This window comes from Microcaecilia unicolor, chromosome 8 (genome assembly GCF_901765095.1).
Source record: "Microcaecilia unicolor chromosome 8, aMicUni1.1, whole genome shotgun sequence".
Classification (NCBI taxonomy): Eukaryota; Metazoa; Chordata; class Amphibia; order Gymnophiona; family Siphonopidae; genus Microcaecilia; species Microcaecilia unicolor.
The window spans coordinates 5,988,421-6,008,845 of NC_044038.1; the positions used below are offsets into that span (position 1 = coordinate 5,988,421).

The following is a 20,425-nucleotide window of genomic DNA, read 5'->3' on the forward strand; positions in this document are numbered from 1 at the left end:
CAGGAAATGAGGGCGGGCCCAGAGGCAGAGCTGAAACAGAAGGGAAAGCAGTCTGAAGCGCCGTGCCTGCTCCACTTCACTGTTGCTGCCGGACCACGAGGTAACAAGTTTTAAATTACAGCCGGCACTTAGGAAGGCGAACAACAGCCGGACAGGTCGTGCTTGCACTCGGAGGGGAGAGAGAGAGAGGGAGGGAGGCATGGGGATCTGGAACTCGGACGAGAGGGGGGCATGGAACTCGAAGGGGAGGGTCCTGGAACTCAAAGGGGAGGGGGTCCTGGAACTCTAAGGGGGATTCCTGGAACTCAAAGGGGAGGGAGGGGGGTCCTTGGAACTTGAAGGGGAGGGGGGTCCTAGAACTCAAGGGGTAGGGGGTCCTGGAACTCAGAGGAGAAGGAGGGAGGTAGGGGGACATGGAACTTGGAGGTGAGGGGGGTTGGAATTCAGAGGAGAGAGAGGGAGGTAGGGAGGGGGGCATGGAACCTTGCTAGTGTCAGTTTCATTTCTATCAGAAACGGGCCTCTAGTTACATTATAATACATTACATGGATTTTTATACCCAACAGTAGCCTCTTGAGTTCAGTGTAGCTTACATTAAAGAAACCGGGCATTTCTGGGAATTTACAAAGCACAAATATGAACTTCTCATTGAGAAATAACACATTTAGAACATAAAGGAAAGTTCTCAAAAGTTTACGAAATATTCCATAATTAGTTTTGACATCTAATTTCTGTCAGTAGTGAATTCCAACAATCGGCTGCCTGGTAAGTACAAACAGATGAAAATACTGTTTTATATATAAACTTATTCGGATTGGGATAATGCAGGAATAAGTCCTTTCTTGAGTTTGGGTTGGAGTTTCTAGCAGACAAATCAAAGTTTGCATTTAGCCTGCAGCCCGTCCATGCAAGATAAAAAAGATTAAAGAGCATAATTTTAAAATTGTTCGTGGCACTACTGTGGTAACCAATGTAACCTTGAAATCAAGGGAGTAACTCTCTCAAGTTTGGAGGCCTCCACATATCAAACATGCCACTCTATTTTGCAGCCTTTGAAATCTCCTTAAAATGGCCACCTTTAAATCTAGACTGAAAGCCCACCTCTAACATTGCTTTTGACTCGTAACCACTTGTAACCACTCGCCTCCACCTACCCTCCTCTCCTCCTTCCTGTACACATTAACTGATTTGATTTGATTTGTTTACTTTATTTTTTGTCTATTAGATTGTAAGCTCTTTGAGCAGGGACTGTCTTTCTTCTATGTTTGTGCAGCGCTGCGTACGCCTTGTAGCGCTATAGAAATGCTAAATAGTAGTAGTAGTAGTAGTCTCTTGTAATCAGAGGTGATATTGTGATGTCATAATGCCTCAGGCCACCAATAAGAGCCAACCTCATCAGTGATGTCACAATGGCTTGATTGTCCTATACTTGGCTCACTTTTATTACATAGCTCTTTGAGCAGGGACTGTCTTTCTTCTATGTTTGTGCAGCGCTGCGTACGCCTTGTAGCGCTATAGAAATGCTAAATAGTAGTAGTAGTAGTAGTAGTAGTAGTAGTACTCTTTGCACCCTATATAGACAATGTTACAGTAATCTATGTGAGCCAGGACCAAGGTTTGAACTATCAATCTTGTGGCCCCCTTTGACTAAGCCACGCTAAAAAGTGGCCTGCACTGTTTTTAGCATGTGGGTTTCCTGCGCACTGAGGCCACTTTTAACGTGGCTGTAAAGTGGCCACAATTTCCTTTTTTTTCCCCCCCCATTAATGGCCCACACGCTAAGCTCACAATTAGCGCAATGTTGACAAGCAGTCGAGAGATGCTCTCATCCTGGATCCTTAAATCTGAAGACTGCTCCATTAAGAGGAGATAATTTTGTTGTTGCTTTTCTTGGTGGGCATTCCTGAAATTTTATTAAATTATTTATTTATTATGATTTATTTACTGCCTCTTTGAAGGCAGTGTACAGTAAGAATAAATCAAACATAAACAACAGACAATTACAACAGTAAAAATATTCAAACAACAATACTAAGTATGGCATGGAGGGGCATAATTGAACGGCGCTGGCCAAACAGATGGCCGGCCATCTATTTGGCCGGCGTCGTAAAGAGCATTATCATCAAAAAAGATGGCCGGCCATCTTTCGTTTCGATAATACGGTTGGGGCCAGCCAAGTGTCAGAGATGGCCGGCATCGGTTTTCGCCGATAATGGAAACTAATGCCGGCGATCTCAAACCTGTCCAAATCCAAGGCATTTGGCTGTGGGAGGAGCCAGCATTTGTAGTGCACTGGTCCCCCTGACATGCCAGGACACCAACCGGGCACCCTAGGGGGCACTGCAGTAGACTTCAAAAATAGCTCCAGGCTGCATAGCTCCCTTACCTTGGGTGCTGAGCCCCCCAAATCCCCCCAAAACCCACTCCCCACAACTGTACACCACTACCATAGCCCTTAGGGATGAAGGGGGGCACCTACATGTGGGTACAGTGGGTTTTGGGGTTTTTTTGGAGGGCTTAACATTTACCACCACAAGTGTAACAGGTGTGGGGGGTGGGGGGTGGGACTGGGTCCACCTGCAAAGTGCGCTGCACCCACTAAATACTGCTCCAGGGACCTGCATACTGCTGTCAGGGAGCTGGGTATGACATTTGAAGCTGGCATAGAGGCTGTCAAAAAAAAATTATATATTTTTTTGGGTGGGAGGGGTTCGTGTCCACTGGGGAGTAAGGGGAGGTGATCCCCGATTCCTTCCAGTGGTCATTTGGTCAGTTGGGACACCTTTTTAAAGTTTGGTCCTGGAAAAAAAAGGGACCAAGTGAAGCCGGCGAAATGCTTGTCAGGGCCAGCTTTCTGTTTTCCATTATCGGGCGAAGCCGGCCATCTCGTGAGCACGCCCCTGTCCTGCCCCCATCCTGCCTTCACTACCCTACCGACATGCCCCCTTGAAGTTTGGCTGGCTCCGCAATGGAAAGCAGTTGGCACCGGCCAAAATCGGCTTTCGATTATACCGATATGGCCGGCGATCTCCTTCGAAAACAAGCTGGATAGTATACTAAGTAGCACACATGAGTTGTCTTGTTGGGCAGACTGGATGGACTGTGCAGGTCTTTTTCTGCCGTCATCTACTATGTTATGTATGTTACTATGTTACTTACAATGTCAACATAATACGTAATGAAACATTTTAATAGACAGGGAAAGGGTATAAGCACCACTTCTCACCAGAAAAGTTTAGATTGTATACGCGAGGATTAAAAACCATCTTTAATTTTGGTAGAAAAATGGAGGAAAAAGATTTCAGCTGGCTGTGATCATCAAATGATGATATGCTTGCTGGGCAATTCAAAAGCACCAGCTACTTCATAAACACAGCTCACAATTTCATTCATTGGTCAAAAAAACCGCGACAAAAATTTCACTCAAAATTGGTCAACGTTTATAGAAGGGCACTTAGCACTGGGATCCAACGCCAGATTTCAGGCACGAGCATTTACACCAATTGAAACCTGGTAGAACTCTTTGTGCCTAAACTAGGCCTGTACATAAGTACATAAGTAATGCCACACTGGGAAAAGACCAAGGGTCCATCGAGCCCAGCATCCTGTCCACGACAGCGGCCAATCCAGGCCAAGGGCACCTGGCAAGCTTCCCAAACGTACAAACATTCTATACATGTTATTTCTGGAATTGTGGATTTTTCCCAAGTCCATTTAGTAGTGGTTTATGGACTTGTCCTTTAGGAAACCGTCCAACCCCTTTTTAAACTCTGCTAAGCTAACCGCCTTCACCACTTTCTCCGGCAACGAATTCCAGAGTTTAATTACACGTTGGGTGAAGAAAAATTTTCTCCGGTTTGTTTTAAATTTACTACACTGTAGTTTCATCGCATGCCCCCTAGTCCTAGTATTTTTGGAAAGTGTGAACAGACGCTTCACATCCACCTGTTCCACTCCACTCATTATTTTATATACCTCTATCATGTCTCCCCTCAGCCGTCTCTTCTCCAAGCTATATAGCCCTAGCCTCCTTAGTCTTTCTTCATAGGGAAGTCGTCCCATCCCCGCTATCATTTTAGTCGCCCTTCGCTGCACCTTTTCCAATTCTACTATATCTTTCTTGAGATGCGGTGACCAGAATTGAACACAATACTCAAGGTGCGGTTGCACCATGGAGCGATACAACGGCATTATAACATCCTCACACCTGTTTTCCATACCTTTCCTGATAATACCCAACATTCTATTCGCTTTCTTAGCCGCAGCAGCACACTGAGCAGAAGGTTTCAGTGTGTTATCGACGATGACACCCAGATCCCTTTCTTGGTCCGTGGAACCTTGCATGACGTAGCTATAATTCGGGTTCTTTTTTCCCACATGCATCACCTTGCACTTGCTCACATTAAACATCATCTGCCATTTAGCCGCCCAGTCTCCCAGTCTCCTAAGGTCCTCTTGTAATTTTTCACAATCCTGTCGCGATTTAATGACTTTGAATAACTTTGTGTCATCAGCAAATTTAATTACCTCGCTAGTTACTCCCATCTCTAAATCATTTATAAATATATTAAAAAGCAGCGGTCCTAGCACGGACCCCTGAGGAACCCCACTAACTACCCTTCTCCATTGTGAATACTGCCCATTTAACCCCACTCTCTGTTTCCTATCCTTCAACCATCTTCTTGACCATAAATCTAGGAATGTCTCGGACCCACCCATGCCCCTCTCATGGCCACGTCCCCTTATTTGATCCACACTTAAAATTTACACGCGTGTCTTCATAGAATACCGACTACAAAGATGTGCACGTAAATTCAAATTAGTGTTGATAATTGATGTTAGAGCTCAATTATTGGTGCTAATTGCCTGATTCAATTACATTTTGGTGCACTCTTTTGAGTGCCATATATAGAATTAGAGGATTAGCCCACAAAGGTTTGCACAACCTAATTGGCGTGTATAGAATAGAACTTAGTGCTCATCTTTTCGATGTCCAAATTTGGGCCCAGTTTACTGAATTAAGCCTATTATGGCGGCCATATTGCTCAGTACCTACTTCCTTGTATATAGCTACTCCTAGCTGCGCTTCATTTGATCCAGAGGAGGGACATGGAAAACACACATCTCTCTGACCTCATTTTCTAACTCCTCTTACCTCTCTATGGGGTCCTTTTACCAAGCCGCGGGAAAAAGGGCCCTGCGCTAGCGGTGGGGAGCTGTTTTTCCCACGCGCCAGGGCCATTTTTACCGCAGCAGGTGGTAAGTCTTCAGACACACATGGTCATGCGATAAGGAAACTCTTACCATGTAGCCATGCAGTAGGAAGTCCATACCGCCACCCACTGAGGTGGTGATAAGGGCTCCTGCGGTAACCAGACAGTATGCAGCGATGCCCGATTTCCACTGGGTTACCGCTGTGCAAGCCATTTGGGGGGGGGGGGGTTCTTGTTCTTCCTAGAAATGGCGCATGCTCAGGGCAGGAGTACTGCCGGTAGCCACGTTGGGTCAGCGGTAGTCCCGGAGGAGTGAGCGGTAAGCCAGTGTAGGGGCTTACTGCCACTCTGTTAAGGGCCCCTATATGATCCATCTTTGCTTTACCCTTTACTGTCAATTAAAATGTTCTATTACGTATTGTGTTGACATTGTAAGTAGTATACTATCAGGCTCATTTTCGAAAGAGATGGATGTCCATATTTTGACATAAATCGGAACATGGACATCCATCTCCGAGGGACGTCCAAATCAGTATAATCGAAACCTGATTTTGGACGTCTCCAACTGCAGTCCGTCGCAAGGATGTCCAAATTTCAAGGGGGCATGTCAGAGGTGTGGTGAAGGCGGGACTTGGGCGTGCCTAACACTTGGAAGTCTTTGACCCATAATCGAAAAAAGCAAGGACGTCCTAAAATAAAACGAATAAGGCACAAAAAGGTGCCCGAAATGACCAGAAGACCACCGGAGGGAATCGGGGATGACCTCCTGATACTCATCCGGTGGTCACTAACCCCCTCCCACCCTCAAAAACATCTTTAAAAATATTTCATACCAGCCTCAGATGTCATACTCAGGTCCATGACAGTGCATGCAGGTCCCTGGAGCAGTTTTAGTGGGTACTGCAGTGCACTTCAGACAGGTGGACCCAGGCCCATACCCCCCCCCCACCTACTTGTTACATTTGTAGAGGAAACAGCGAGCTCTCCAAAACCCACCACAAACCCACTGTACCCATATAAAGGTGCCCCCCTTCACCTGTAAGGGCTATGGTAGTGGTGTACAGTTGGGGGTAGTGGGTTTTGGGGGGCTCAGCACACAAGGTAAGGGAGCTATGTTCCCGGGAGCATTTTATGAGGTCCACTGTGGTGCCCCCTAGGGTGCCTAGTTGGTGTCCTGGCATGTCAGGGGGACCAGTGCACTAGAAATGCTGGCTCCTCCTACATCCAAATGGCTTGCATTTGGACGTTTTTGACATGAACGTCTTTGGTTTCAAAAATTGCCGAAACTCAAAGACGTCCATGGCTAGGGATGTCCAAATTCAAGGACATCCTTGGTATTTTTGAAATGAAAGATGGACGTCCATCTTTTTTCGAAAATACAGTTTTCCCTGCCTCTGGATTTGGACGTTTTACAAAGACATCCAAATCCAAGCATAGACGTTTCTTTCTTTCTTTCGAAAATGCCCCTCCATGCCTTATTTTGTATTGTTCTTTGAATATTTTTGCTGCTGTAATTGTCTTATTGCTTATGTTTGAAAGGCGATAAATAAATCCTAATAAATCCTATATAATAAAACTCACCCTCAACGTTCTGAGGACACTGACGTCACTGTCAGGTCCTCCGGGCACTTCCTTCCGGTTCGAAGCCTTCGTGGTGGTGAAGCCACCAAAAACACCATGTGAGGCCCCGCCCTCGCGTCAAACGTGATGACGTCGAGGGCGGAGCAACGACAGCAGATTGAAAGTGGCGTGCAAGGTCAGCAACAATGGCGGGCGAACGCCGATGGAGTGAGTACGGAGGGGGGAGGTCAGAAAGGAAACCGTGCTAGCGCCCGTTTTATTGCCGCAAGAAACGGGCATGTTTTACTAGTAGATTAATAAAATTTCAGCAATGCCCACCAAAAAAAAGGCTCGGTTTTATCTCCTCTTAATGGTGCAGTCTTCAGATTTAAGGATCCTGGCCCAGAGCATCTCTCAGCTGCTTGTCAACGTTGTGTGGGCTGCATGAGCTAAAGAGTTTCTGAAATTTGATGCCCATGGGAGCACATTGCACTGCAGCTGTTTCTGCCTACATGCAGAGGGGGCCTGTGAGCTGCCAGACTTTGCCTCTCTGTACTCAACGGAGCTCAGAGGGAAATCTGTGGCGAAACCATTGCAGGGCCATGCCAAAAACAACATATTCTCCCTTCACTCAGCTTTATTGGCAGTATAATATGCCGACGAGTGCAAGTCACTGGGGAAAACGAGATGCTCGGGTTTCTGTGGTGGTTTGCTAACCTCCAGCTCACGTTCGTTCTGCTCAGGACAAATCTTTTATTACTATATGTACTGTCCTGAGGCTTATAATCTTCGGATTCTGTGACCGACCTCGCTGGCTGATTATTATCAGAGTTTGATGACGTTAAGCACAGCAGGAACATTGCTTCAGCACCTAGCCCTGGCTCATTCAGATTTTATTTATTTAAAATATTTATGACATGGACTACAGTAGCTAGAGGTGCTCAGAGTAGGCAGAGGCACGATTAAAATAACCCAACTGCATAATGTTCCAAGATCACTAAACTGACTACCTGACAGAAAAATCTAATCTCTCGTTGTGCAGACGTAACGGCCACTCTATGAACTGGCCGCCCGATAGTCAAAGGTATTTAACTGGCCAGGAATAGCATCTGGCTGATTAAATACCTTCAAGCTGGCTATCCACCGATATTCAGCGGGCCATAACCGCCTATCTACATAAGTACATAAGCATCGCCATGCTGGGACAGACCAAGGGTCCATCGAGCCCTGCACCCTGTCACCGACAGCGGCCAAAAGAACAAGCAATTTGTCCCGCCCATCCTAGAAATACTGTATTATTCCCTCGTCATTCAATAACATTCTATGGCATTTTCCTCCAGGAAGCCGTCCAACCCTTTTTTGAAGTCCGCTAAGTTAACCGCCTTAACCACCTTTTCCGGCAGCGAATTCCAGAGTTTAACTACGCGTTGAGTGAAGAAACATTTCCTCCGATTCGTTTAAATTTACCACACTGCAGCTTCATCGCATGCCCTCTTGTCAAAGGTATTTAACTGGCCAGGAATAGCATCTGGCCGGTTAAATACCTTCAAGCCGGCTATCCACCGATATTCAGCGGGCCATAACCACCTATATCCCGGTCACCGGCTATGTTGCATGACATAGCTGGTTAGTGCTGAGTTTCAAAGGCTGACCGGTTAAGTTTAGTGGCTAAATAGGACCTGGGTAAATAGCAATCAGGAGTGGCGAACCAAGAGCGGGGCACGCTGCGTGGGGGGGGGGGGGGGGGGGGCGCAGGGAGCAGCTGTGCGCCGCATGGCTGCTCCTAGCACCCCAGGAGGTAAGAGCAATGCACCCGGGGGGGGGGGGGGGGGTTATTTCTCTAAAGTGGGTGCTACATGTTTCGAGTACTAGTACATACATGTATATATGCTAATAATATGGCTAAATGCTATTGTGTACCTGCATACATATCTTCAATTGAATGAATTTTGCAGTGTCTGGTTGGAGCATAGGCAAGACACACAGTTAAACACAGGGGTGGACTGACAGTGACCTGGGCCCCCAAGCAGTAAAGGTCATTGGGACCCTCCAGCTGCTGCCCCCCACCACTGTGCTGCTGCCCCCTCCCACACACTACAGTCCTGTGAGCCTCAGTGTTCCCTTCCCAGTTCTACGTTGAAGGGCCCTGTGGTAAAGTGGTTTCTTCGGGGGCAGGAAAGAACCCCACTCTTGCCATTCTTCTGCCCGGTGTTGCTGTGTTTTCAAAATGAATGCCAAAGGTTTCCATGGTAGTCTTGGCAGCCATTTTTAAAACACGGAGGCACCGGGTGCAATAGTGGCAACAGACATGAAAGAGTGGGACCCTTCAACGTGGGACTGGGGAGGGCCCACTGAGGCTCAGTGGGCTTTGGTGTGCGGCAGCGGCTGGAGGGGTGGTGGGGGAGACCCTCTGGGGCTCCTAGAGCCTCTGGGCCCTGGGGTTCTACATGGAATGTTGCTACTATTTGGGTTTCTGCAAGGTACTTGTGACCTGGATTGGCCACTGTTGGAAACAGGATGCTGGGCTTGATGGACCTTTGGTCTGTCCCAGTATGGCAATACTTATGTACTTAGGATTCGGAATGGAATCTTGCTAGTTTTTTGGGGTTCTAAATGGAATGTTGCTACACTTTGAAATTCTGCATGGAATCTTGTTATTCTTTAGAATTCTAGAATCTTGCTACTTTGGGGTTCTACATGGAATGTTGCTACTCTTTGGGTTTCTGCCAGGTACTTGTGACCTGGATTGACCACTGTTGGAAACAGGATACTGGGCTTGATGGACCTTTGGTCTTGTCCCAGTATGGCAACACTTATGTACTTAGGATTCAGAATGGAATCTTGCTCGTTTTTTGGGAATGTTGCTACACTTTGAAATTCTGCGTGGAATCTTGTTATTCTTTAGCATTCTAGAATCTTGCTATTCTTTGGGGTTCTACATGGAATACTTGTGACCTGGATTGGCCACTGTTGGAAACAGGATCCTGGGCTTGATGGACATTCAGTCTGTCCCAGAATGGCAGTGCTTATGTACTTGTATATATATATATATCCACCGATTCCTACACATTTGCACAAAAGTTACTCCTGTTTCAGAGCAATGTGGCGGCAATTTTAGAAACTGCCACCTCATTCTAGACACCATAATGATGTACGTGCACTTAGGGCCCAATATTCAGACCATGGGAGGTAGCCAGGCCGACTCCTGCGGTTGGCGCTGAGCCCCGAGTTTACTATATCGCTAGTTGTTCCAAAAAGGATTCAAAGCGGTTTATAACAAGTAGAAAAAAAACCTCCCAAATTAGGAGAAATATACAATCAAAAACATAAACAATAATAAAACAAGAATATATCGAAAACAAATTTAAAAATTAAAAATCAAAATAAATCAAACTATTTCTCAAATAAGTAAATTATCAACATTTTTCTGAAGGCAAAACAGGAAGGTAAAAGCTTCAGTTCCAAAGGCAATTTGTTCCACATTCTAGCCCCGATAACAGAAAAGGAATCCTCAATAACAGATTTGAAACAAACACCTTTTAAAGAAGAAAAGACTAATTTCAAGGCTCTAAGAAAACCTGGACTTCTGTCTAGTAGCAATATAGATCTTTGTGCTTCAGGAATTTTCTGGCTGAAACCCAGAAAAGGAGAAACCAAAGGCGGAGCCAGGAGGATACGTTAGGTAAAGTTCAAGAGGGAAAGGGTTCTTTTTGACTTATTTTTCTGCCAAGTTCATGGAGACAGTGGGGGCGGGGAATTGAACTAGGCCTACGCCAAACAAAAAGGGAAGGGTACTGAAGTACTGTGTAATCTCTGGAAGGAGAGACTTTTTCATCTTTTGTTTATTTTCAGCTGCCTAGAAGAAATGGGAGCAGCTGGAAGCAGTCTGCAACCTCATGAGACCGGCATTGAACATCTGGCTGTTTTTTGGCTGGTTTCAGCTTAACGGGTCAAGCCGATAATCAGCGCTGGCCAATTAAGCTGAACTGGCCAAAGACAGGCCTGCTATTTCGGTGGCTGAATTAGGCCACCAAACTTAGGCATATTCTACATACAGGGGCATTTTCAATATGACGTCTAAATCTGACTTTGGATGTTTTGCAATCGATAGAAATCAAACAAAATAAAACATGGAAAAGAAAATAAGATGATACCTTTTTTATTGGACATAACTTAATACATTTCTTGATTAGCTTTCGAAGGTTGCCCTTCTTCGTCAGATCGGAAATAAGCAAATGTGCTAGCTGACAGTGTATATAAGTGAAAACATTCAAGCATTACTATGACAGTAAAATAGATACCATTGGAGATTCTACATGGAATGTTGCTACTATTGGAGATTCTACATGGAATGTTGCTATTCCACTAGCAACATTCCATGTAGAAGGCTGCGCAGGCTTCTGTTTCTGTGAGTCTGACGTCCTGCACGTACGTGCAGGACGTCAGACTCACAGAAGCAGAAGCCTGCGCGGCCACATTGCTGATCTACAAGGGCCGACTTCTACATGGAATGTTGCTAGTGGAATAGCAACATTCCATGTAAAATCTATAGAAATCAAACAAAATAAAACATGGAAAAGAAAATAAGATGATACCTTTTTTATTGGACATAACTTAATACATTTCTTGATTAGCTTTCGAAGGTTGCCCTTCTTCGTCAGATCGGAAATAAGTAAATGTGCTAGCTGACAGTGTATATAAGTGAAAACATTCAAGCATTACTATGACAGTCTGACAGGGTGGGAGGATGGGGGTGGGTAGGAGGTATGCATGGGGACATCAAAGCATATCATTGATATTCTAACAGGATGGGTGTGGATAGGTGAGGGGTGGGGTGATCAACAGAGACATACAGCTTTATGGTTTATAATGGGCTAGGAACCCCAGATCCTTGTTAAGTCCTTTCTGTTGGGTGTTAAAATATTCAATCATTCTGACTTCAAAGGTCTTACGTTCTTGTATGGTTTTAAAGTTACCTTTCAGTATTCTCACTGTGAAATCACTGATACAGTGTCCTGGTTCTGTGAAGTGCTGTCCCACCGGGGTGGGGGCCCTACTGGCTGTATTGTTCATGTGATGTCTATGTAAATTGAATCTTGTCTTAAGCATCTGGCCTGTTTCTCCAATATAGCATCCTTCGTTACATTTTTTACACTGAATGATATATACCACATTGGAAGATGAGCAAGTGAAAGATTCAGTGAAAAACACCTGAAATCTGAATAGGAAAGAAGGTCATTTTCAAAAAAGAAAAACGACTATCTTTTTTTTTTTTTTTTAAATACTGTTTTGACCAAGGTTTTATGATTTAGACGTTTTCTTTATTGGTCCATTTTCATAAAAAAAAAAAAACTGTCCAAGTGCAAAATGCACAAAATCAAGCCATTGGGACGTACGAGGAGCCAGCATTTTTAGTAGGCTGGTCTCCCCTGACATCCCAGGAAAGCGATAGGACACCCTAGGGGGCACTGCAGTGGACTTCATAAAAAGCTCCCAGGTACACATCTCACCATTGCTCTCTTACCTTGTCTGCTGAGCCCCCCAAACCCACTACCCCTAACTGTACACTACTACCATAGCCCTTACGGGTGAAGGGGACACCTATATGTGGGTACAGTGGGTTTCTGGTGAGTTCTGGACGGCTTACAGTTTCATCCACAAGTGTAACAGGTGGGGGGAGGTAGGAGCCTGGATCCACCTGTCTACAATGCACTGCACCCACCACTAGACTACCCCAGGGACCTGCATGCTATTCTAATGGACCTGAGTATAACATATGAGGCTGGTAAGTAATGTTTTTAATCACATTTTGGGGGTGGGTGGGAAGGGGTTAGTGACCACTGGGGGAGTGAGGGGAGGTCATCTCTGATTCCCTCCAGTGGTCATCTGGTCATTTAGGGCACCTTTTTGTGCCTTGTTATAAAAACAGGTCTTGCTCAAAATGTCTTTAGTCCTGGACGGTTTTGTTTTGTTCCGTTATGGCTGAAAAATGTCCCAAGTGTTAGGAACGCCCAGAGCCCACCCTTAACACGCCCCTGACACACTTCCCCTTGTGATTTGAATGCACTTCTGACGGACTTCATAGAAAAGCGTCTAAAAATTGGTTTTGAAAACACCAATTTTGGGTTGACGGCATCTATTGTTGATACTGGACTTGTGAGCATTTATTTCAAGACTAAGATTTTCTAGGAAAATATGATCTGGGAATTGGATATGATTAACTCAGTCTCCTCTTTTTCTCCTGATCACAGTAGTTTTCACTGAAATGCGTTTTCACAGTTGGTTATCTACATGTAAACACTGAAGAGGCGCCCTTCAGGGACTGCTGATGAGCTGAAGTACCCTCATTAAACCTGAGCTGTTGACGAAACCGTACATACAACCTACTTTGCAGAGAGAAAGCACACAGCGCATACTGTCTTAAAACCATACTCAGTGCGTCATCCCATTATTTTAGCTCAAACAAACTGGCACAGAGGCTTAGGTTATTGCTGCAGGAAACATCCCACAGATCCAAGAGTATCTTTTCTCTCGCAACAGGATTCTTCTAGCTATAACACTCTCCTTGCTCAGGGAAGTTCCTAAACATTAACTTTTGTCAAGGAAGGTAATGTACTAACGTAGTAAGTGACGACAGATAAAAAGACCTGACCGGTCCATCCAGTCTGCTGAACAGTCACACTCATTATCAATTCATGATTAAAATCAACAATGAACGTGATATTATATACTTGATCGTGTTTTTTGTTTCGGTGTTTCTGGGACGGTAGAAGTTCGCCCGGCTCTGTCCTTATGTTCCAACTATTAGAGTCGCCGTCAAAGCCCACTCTAGGCTGTTCGAATCCATCTTGTCATTTGCGGAAACCAGACCATAAAAGTCTGTCCAGCACTGTCCTCAGTTACGGCTACTGAAGTTGCTGTGAAGCCTTTTCCAGCCCAAACTAAACACTGCCGTATATCGAACACAGACCTACAAAGTCTGCCCGGCACCTGCCTTAGTTCTTCACAGCTGGAGTCGCCATCTAAGCGTCACTCACACATCCACACACATGCAGCCATGTAAGGTTGTTTTTTTTGTTTTTTTTTTTAAATACCATCCATTTTCTAAACAGAAATCCACTATGTTCATCCCATGCATTTTTTAATTCCGTCACTGTTTTTGTCTCTTATCACCTCCCTCAGGAGAGCATTCTAGGTATCGACCACCCTCTCTGTGAAAAGAATTTCGTGACATTACTCCTAAGTCTACCACCCCACAACCTCAGCTCTTGTCCTCTAGTTTTACTGTTTCCCCTTCTCTGGAAGAGGTTTGTTTCTATATTAATACCTTTCATGTATTTAAATGTCTGTATCATATCTCCCCTGTCCCTTCTTTCCTCTAGGCCTGGAGTACCCCCTTGCCAAGTCAGGTTATCCACAATGAATATGCATGAACATGATTTGCATACACTGCTTCCATTATATGCAAATTTCCACAATGAATATGCATGAACATGATTTGCATACACTGCTTCCATTATTTGCAGATCTCTTTCATACATATTCATTGTGGATAGCCTGAAAACCTCACTGGCAAGGGGTACTCCAGGACTGCTGTGCTACAGCAGAGGGCATTATTGTGTATATTTAATAGGAATATTATTTGTATAAACAGCACTGTTTAAAAATATAACTCCACGTCAATCTTCTAGTACTTTTACTTTGACTGGTTTATTCTGTCACAGGGGCTCTATCTAGCAGGTACTCTTGAGGCTTGAATACTGGACTAAAATAAGAACTATGCTTGCTCAACGTACGTCTTAATGTCATTGTACCTCCAAGAAGTGCATCCAGCACAGAAGACACACAAGGATTACTAAAAGTAAAAAAAAAATCAGGAAATGGAAGCTAAGATTATCAGAAATACAAGACACAGCTAGGCATGGGCTGGCTATAGCAGACTTTCAAGAGGCAGAATATCTCTTCTTAGAAGATAGTTGCCTTCCAATCTGAAGGTCATAGGTTTACAGCTGGCTAGTACGGAGAGCTATTCTGTCATAGATCTTAGTCCCCAGATACTCCAGCATTTCTCGCTGAAGCATATCAATCTATATTTAGTGACCTAGGAATCAAGGTTCTTCAATGGAAAAAAAAAAAGAAAAGTTTGGAGGTCAGACTTAAATTTTGAAAAGAAGTTTCTAGCCTTAAATGCAATGACAGATTATTCCAGAGAGTGATCCCATTTGCACTAAAGATGAAATGGTGAAAAATACATGCTTAAAGGTACGGACTACTAGAAGATTCTGTTGGGAGGATCTCAGTGAACAAAGAGGACAAAAAGGGAAGGAGAAAACAGGGCACCTCAGTAACAGATTTTGTAGACTAACATCAGTATTTTAAAGGGTATCCTACAAGAAACAGGTAACCAATGTTCAGCTTCTAGTACAGAGGTTGACGTAGTCAAGTTTTTGAGCACCAGTAATGAGTTTAACTGCAGTACTTCGGAGTACTCCTATGTGTCTGGCAATCAGGTATTACAGTAGTATACCAGGGTCCAAAGAGCTTTTTTTTATCCAAACGTCTATGGATGGAACAAATCCTTTTCAATTTGAAAGAAAAAGAAATGTACTAAGATGGAAGAACTATGATCCCAAATCCCTCCCAATATTTTCACAGATGTCACAAGAGGAATCTGGGAATTAGCAGTAATGGGGCCAGAGAACACTGTGATGTCCTTTCTGGGGAAGATGAGAGCCCCCTTTTTTTTGTCAGGGTTCAAATTCAGCCTCTTAGTTTCCAACCAAGAGGTGATAGTTATAAGTTTCTTGCTGAGTGAGAGATCATCTTATGGGTTTTGGGGATCTGTTATGGTCAGAATCTGGATATCGCTTGCACTTATAAAGGGGGTTAAATCCAGAGACTGGCTAGGGTGATCATATGCACATTAAATACGATAGGAGCCACAAGTGAAGGAATAGGGGTCAGAGGTGATATCTTGCCAAAGCGCTGAACAGGATCCGTCTAGCAGGTAGGAATGAAACCATTCTAGGACTGTTCTTGAGACCCTGATATCTTGAAGCCTGCTAAGTAAAAAAGAAAGACCTATCAAGCCAAAATCAGCAATCAGCTCCAGAGAGAGAAGCAGGGCTGTGTTACTTTGATCCAGGTTGGCCGAAATAAAGGCGATTTCTGCACTATGACATTTGAGGAATACAGTCTGATTGGTGTAATGCAGTGCTTTCCAATCCTGGTCCTGGAGGCATCCCAGCCAGTCAGGTTTTCAGGATACCCACAGGAATATTCATGAGTGAGATTTGCATGCCCTGCCTCCATGGTATGCTAATCTATCTTATGAATATTCATTGTGGATACACTGAAAACCTGACTGGCTGGGGTGCCTCCAGGACCAGGTTTGGGAAGCACTGGTGTAATGTATTAAATTTGTTCAAACCGATGAGTGACAAGGTAGCAAATTTGTACATTTGTATCCCACATTTTCCCACCTATTTGAAGGTATGAAGATATTTTTTGTTGTTGTTACATTTGTACCCCGCGCTTTCCCACTCATGGCAGGCTCAATGCAGCTTACATGGGGCAATGGAGGGTTAAGTGACTTGCCCTGAGTCACAAGGAGCTGCCTGTGCCTGAAGTGGGAATCAAACTCAGTTCCTCAGTTCCCCAGGACCAAAGTCCACCACCCTAACCACTAGGCCACTCCTATGAAGAGTAGATTTATGATTGGCCAGAAATATGAAGCTAAACTACTATTAGGTTTTGGTCTTTCATCGAAGGATGGATATAAACCATTTTCCAAGAAGCAGGGGGCAACCCCATATTCAAAGCCGGGGGAAAGCGGTGTCAGTTTTGGATTAAAACAGCAGGAAATGGGGCCTGCGGAGCAGTCATGGGTTTCATTTTCATTAAAGCCTGGGTGACTGCGAAGGTTGATGAAGGAAGGTTGATAGAGCCCTACATAGAAGTTACTGAACTTTTGACTTCCCGCAACTTGACCCCTTACCCCTTGTAAGATACAGTGAAACTCGGCCAGTAAATTCCTAGATGAGGTTTCATGCTGATATGGTCTCCTGTAAATTTAAATGTGTGCCAAAGGTCCCTTTGTCCTTCACTATCACAGGAAAAATCAATTTTAGAGGTATTTGTGTAATCTTTTAAAAGCTGTTTATCCTCGCATCCATTTTACAAAGGTGCATGATAAAGCAGCTATTAAAGATGACAGGTATATGAGAAACCATCTCCAGAATGAGGGTTATTACACAACCAAATTAGGGCATATTCTTTGCTAATATAAAATTATTTCTGGAAGTTCGACTAGTGCAGGGAGGGGCTGTCATTTGCTGATAATGATCCTCACTCTTCTTAATGTATTCACACAATGTGTACAGAGGTCACAGTAATCTTCAGAGTGCAACACTCACATGAAAGATGGTGCACATCAAGGGCATAGCTAGGTGGAGACACGGGGGCATGGACTCCCACAGATTTAGCCCTGGCCCCCTCTACTTTTGACCCCCGTCACTTTTGACCCTCCTTCTGCTGCCACTGCTGACCCTCCCCCGCTGCTGCCAGGTACCTATGCTGGCAGGGGTCCCCAACCCCCGCCAGCCTTCTTCAACACCGGTCTCCGGTGCATTCGCTGATCTGTGCTGTGAGTCCTGACTGACGTCCTGCATACATATCCTGCACGTTAACATGCAGGACATGCATGCAGGACGTCAGTCAGGACTCACAGCACAGATCAGCGAATGCACTGGAGACCGGCGTTGAAGAAGACTAAGGCTGGCGGGGGTTGGGGACCCCCACCAGCAAAGGTACCTGGTGGTGGCAGCAGGGGTGGGGGGGGGGTTAAAAGTGTAGGGGGAGGGTTGGCGGCTGGGGGAGGTCCAAAAGTGGCAGGGAGGGGTTGGTGGCGGGGGGAGGCGTGCTAAAATGTGCCCCCCACCTTGGGCTCTGGACCCCCCTCCCACCGAGGTCTGGCTTCACCCCTGCTGCACATGTGCAATGGTTCACTCATGTGTGGTTGCATGTATTATTGGGAAAGAGTGTGCATTTGCTCAGTTCAATCTCTTTACACATACCTCCCCCCCTCCCCGGATATTCAAAGCTATTTAACAGGCCAGACATGAACGCTGACTGGTTAAACAGCCTACCAGTGCCTAACTGTGAATATTCAGTGGGAGATAACCGGTTATCTCCTGCTAAGTATCCACGGTTAGTCGCTAATTAGCTATAATCGCACAGCAGCCAGTTAGGCGTGGATATTCATTGCTTTATTGGCTATGTTGAGTGGTTAAAACAGGCCTATCTTTAACCGCTAAAAAGTTAACCAGATAGTGCTGAATATTGGCTTAACCAGTTAACTTTTAGCGGTGAAAAATCCCCTGGCTATTCAGTGCTGGTCGCGGGACATGGCCCGGCATTGAATATTTGGGTTAATGCCTGCGGCGGACAGCAAAAGCGCTGCCTGTTGCAAGCTGAAGATCAGGCCCAGAGTGCACATTCACTAAGAAAAGTGTGCCCTTCAGAAAATGGCTGCCGTGACCTCTCTTGGCTGCTTGTGGTACTTCACAACTAGAGTGAGCAGCTGCAAGAGGTCATGGCAGCCATTTTCTGAAGGCAGCTGCAAAGGGCAAGAGGGAGAAGGCTTTGCTTCAGCCCCCATCGCTTCCACTGAACCATCAGGGATAATATGGTAGGTCTGGGGAGGTGCCTATCTAAACCTGGGGAGGTTGGGGGGACGTTCTGGGGGGCAAGGGGTGCTTACTGGTGCGGGATGGGTAGAAATTTTAAAAGGAAAAAAAGCTATGCAAGTCCCAGCTGTTCATTCCACTCATGTTTTCCATGTGTATATTTGTGAAATGGTTGCTCCTTCATATTCTTATAGGTATGTTACTAAAGGCTCTGCATTTGGCGTAGCCTTTTGTAAACTATCTCTGGAATTGAGCACCCTTCCCCCCCCCCCCCCCCCACACACACACACAACCAGAATTTCTTCATTCCAATTGCAACCTGTTATGTAACCTGGACCTTTATGTGTCTCTATAAAAACAGCCTTAAGAGAGGCACCAACTCTGCTTCCCAAATCAGGCAACTGGTTATAAAATTACCTTCACAATGCCAAGAGATTTTCCTGTTCAGTCCCTTGTCCATCTGGTCTAGTTAGAGCACTTATGCTGTGTCTCTTCAATGAATTGTTAATACAGCTGTTAAAAATGTCCATTAGTACATGCTAAGCTTTAGTAAAAAAGACCCCTCAGACTAAGTCATACCTAGTGCACCTGAATGTAACTCACCTTAGAACGTAAGAACATAAAGGTAGCCGTACTGGGTCAGACCGATGGTCTATCTAGCCCAGTATCCTGTTTTCCAAACAGTGGCCAAGCCAGGTCACAAGTACCTAGCTGAAACCCAAATCGTGGCAACATTCTATGTAGAACCCCAAAGAATAGCAAGATTCTGGAATCCTAAAGAGTGACAAGATTCCATGTAGAACCCCAAAGAATAGCAAGATTCTGGAATCCTAAAGAGTGACAAGATTCCATGTAGAACCCCAAAGAATAGCAAGATTCTGGAATCCTAAAGAGTGACAAAATTCCATACAGAATCTCAAAGAGTAGCAACATTCCATGTAGAACCCCAAAGAATAGCGACATTCCATATAGAGCCCCAAACAATAGCAAGATTCTGGAATCCTAAGAGTGACAAGATTCCATATAGAACCTAAAAGAAAAGCAAGATTCTGGAATCCTAAGAGTGACAAGATTCCATATAGAACCCCAAAGAATAGCAACATTCTGGAATCCTAAGAGTGACAAGATTTCATATAGAACCTAAAAGAAAAGCAAGATTCTGGAATCCTAAGAGTGACAAGATTCCATATAGAACCCCAAAGAATAGCAACATTCTGGAATCCTAAAGAGTGACAAAATTCCATATAGAACCCCAAAGAATAGCAACATTCTGGAATCCTAAAGAGTGACAAGATTCCATGCAGAATTTCAGAGTAGCAACATTCCATGTAGAACCCCAAAGAATGACAAGATTCCATGCAGAATCTCAAAGAGTAGCAACATTCCATATAGAGCCCCAAACAATAGCAAGATTCTGCAGTCCTAAAGAGTGACAAGATTCCATGTAGAACCCCAAAGAATAGCAAGATTCTGGAATCCTAAAGAGTGACAAAATTCCATACAGAATCTCAAAGAGTAGCAACATTCCATGTAGAACCCCAAAGAATAGCGACATTCCATATAGAGCCCCAAACAATAGCAAGATTGTGAAATCCTAAAGAGTGACAAGATTCCACGTAGAACCTAAAAGAAAAGCAAGATTCTGGAATCCTAAGAGTGACAAGATTCCATATAGAACCCCAAAGAATAGCAACATTCTGGAATCCTAAAGAGTGACAAAATTCCATATAGAACCCCAAAGAATAGCAACATTCTGGAATCCTAAAGAGTGACAAGATTCCATGCAGAATCTCAGAGTAGCAACATTCCATACTACAAATCCCAGGGCAAGCAATTGCTTCCCATGTCTGTCTCAATAGCAGACTATGGACTTTTCCTCCAGGAATTTACCCAGATACGCTAACTGCTTTTACCACATCCCCCAGCAAAGAGTTCCAGAGCTTAACTATTTGTTGAGTGAAAAAA

The 20,425-nt window shown here is 44.7% G+C and overlaps 1 protein-coding gene across 1 annotated transcript in view; it reads right to left on the reverse strand.

Moving 5' to 3' along the window:
- LOC115476750 (somatostatin receptor type 5-like) overlaps window positions 1-20,425 on the reverse strand; it is a 29,136-nt gene that overhangs the window by 2,650 nt on the left and 6,061 nt on the right. The gene's annotated exons all lie outside the window — the stretch shown is intronic.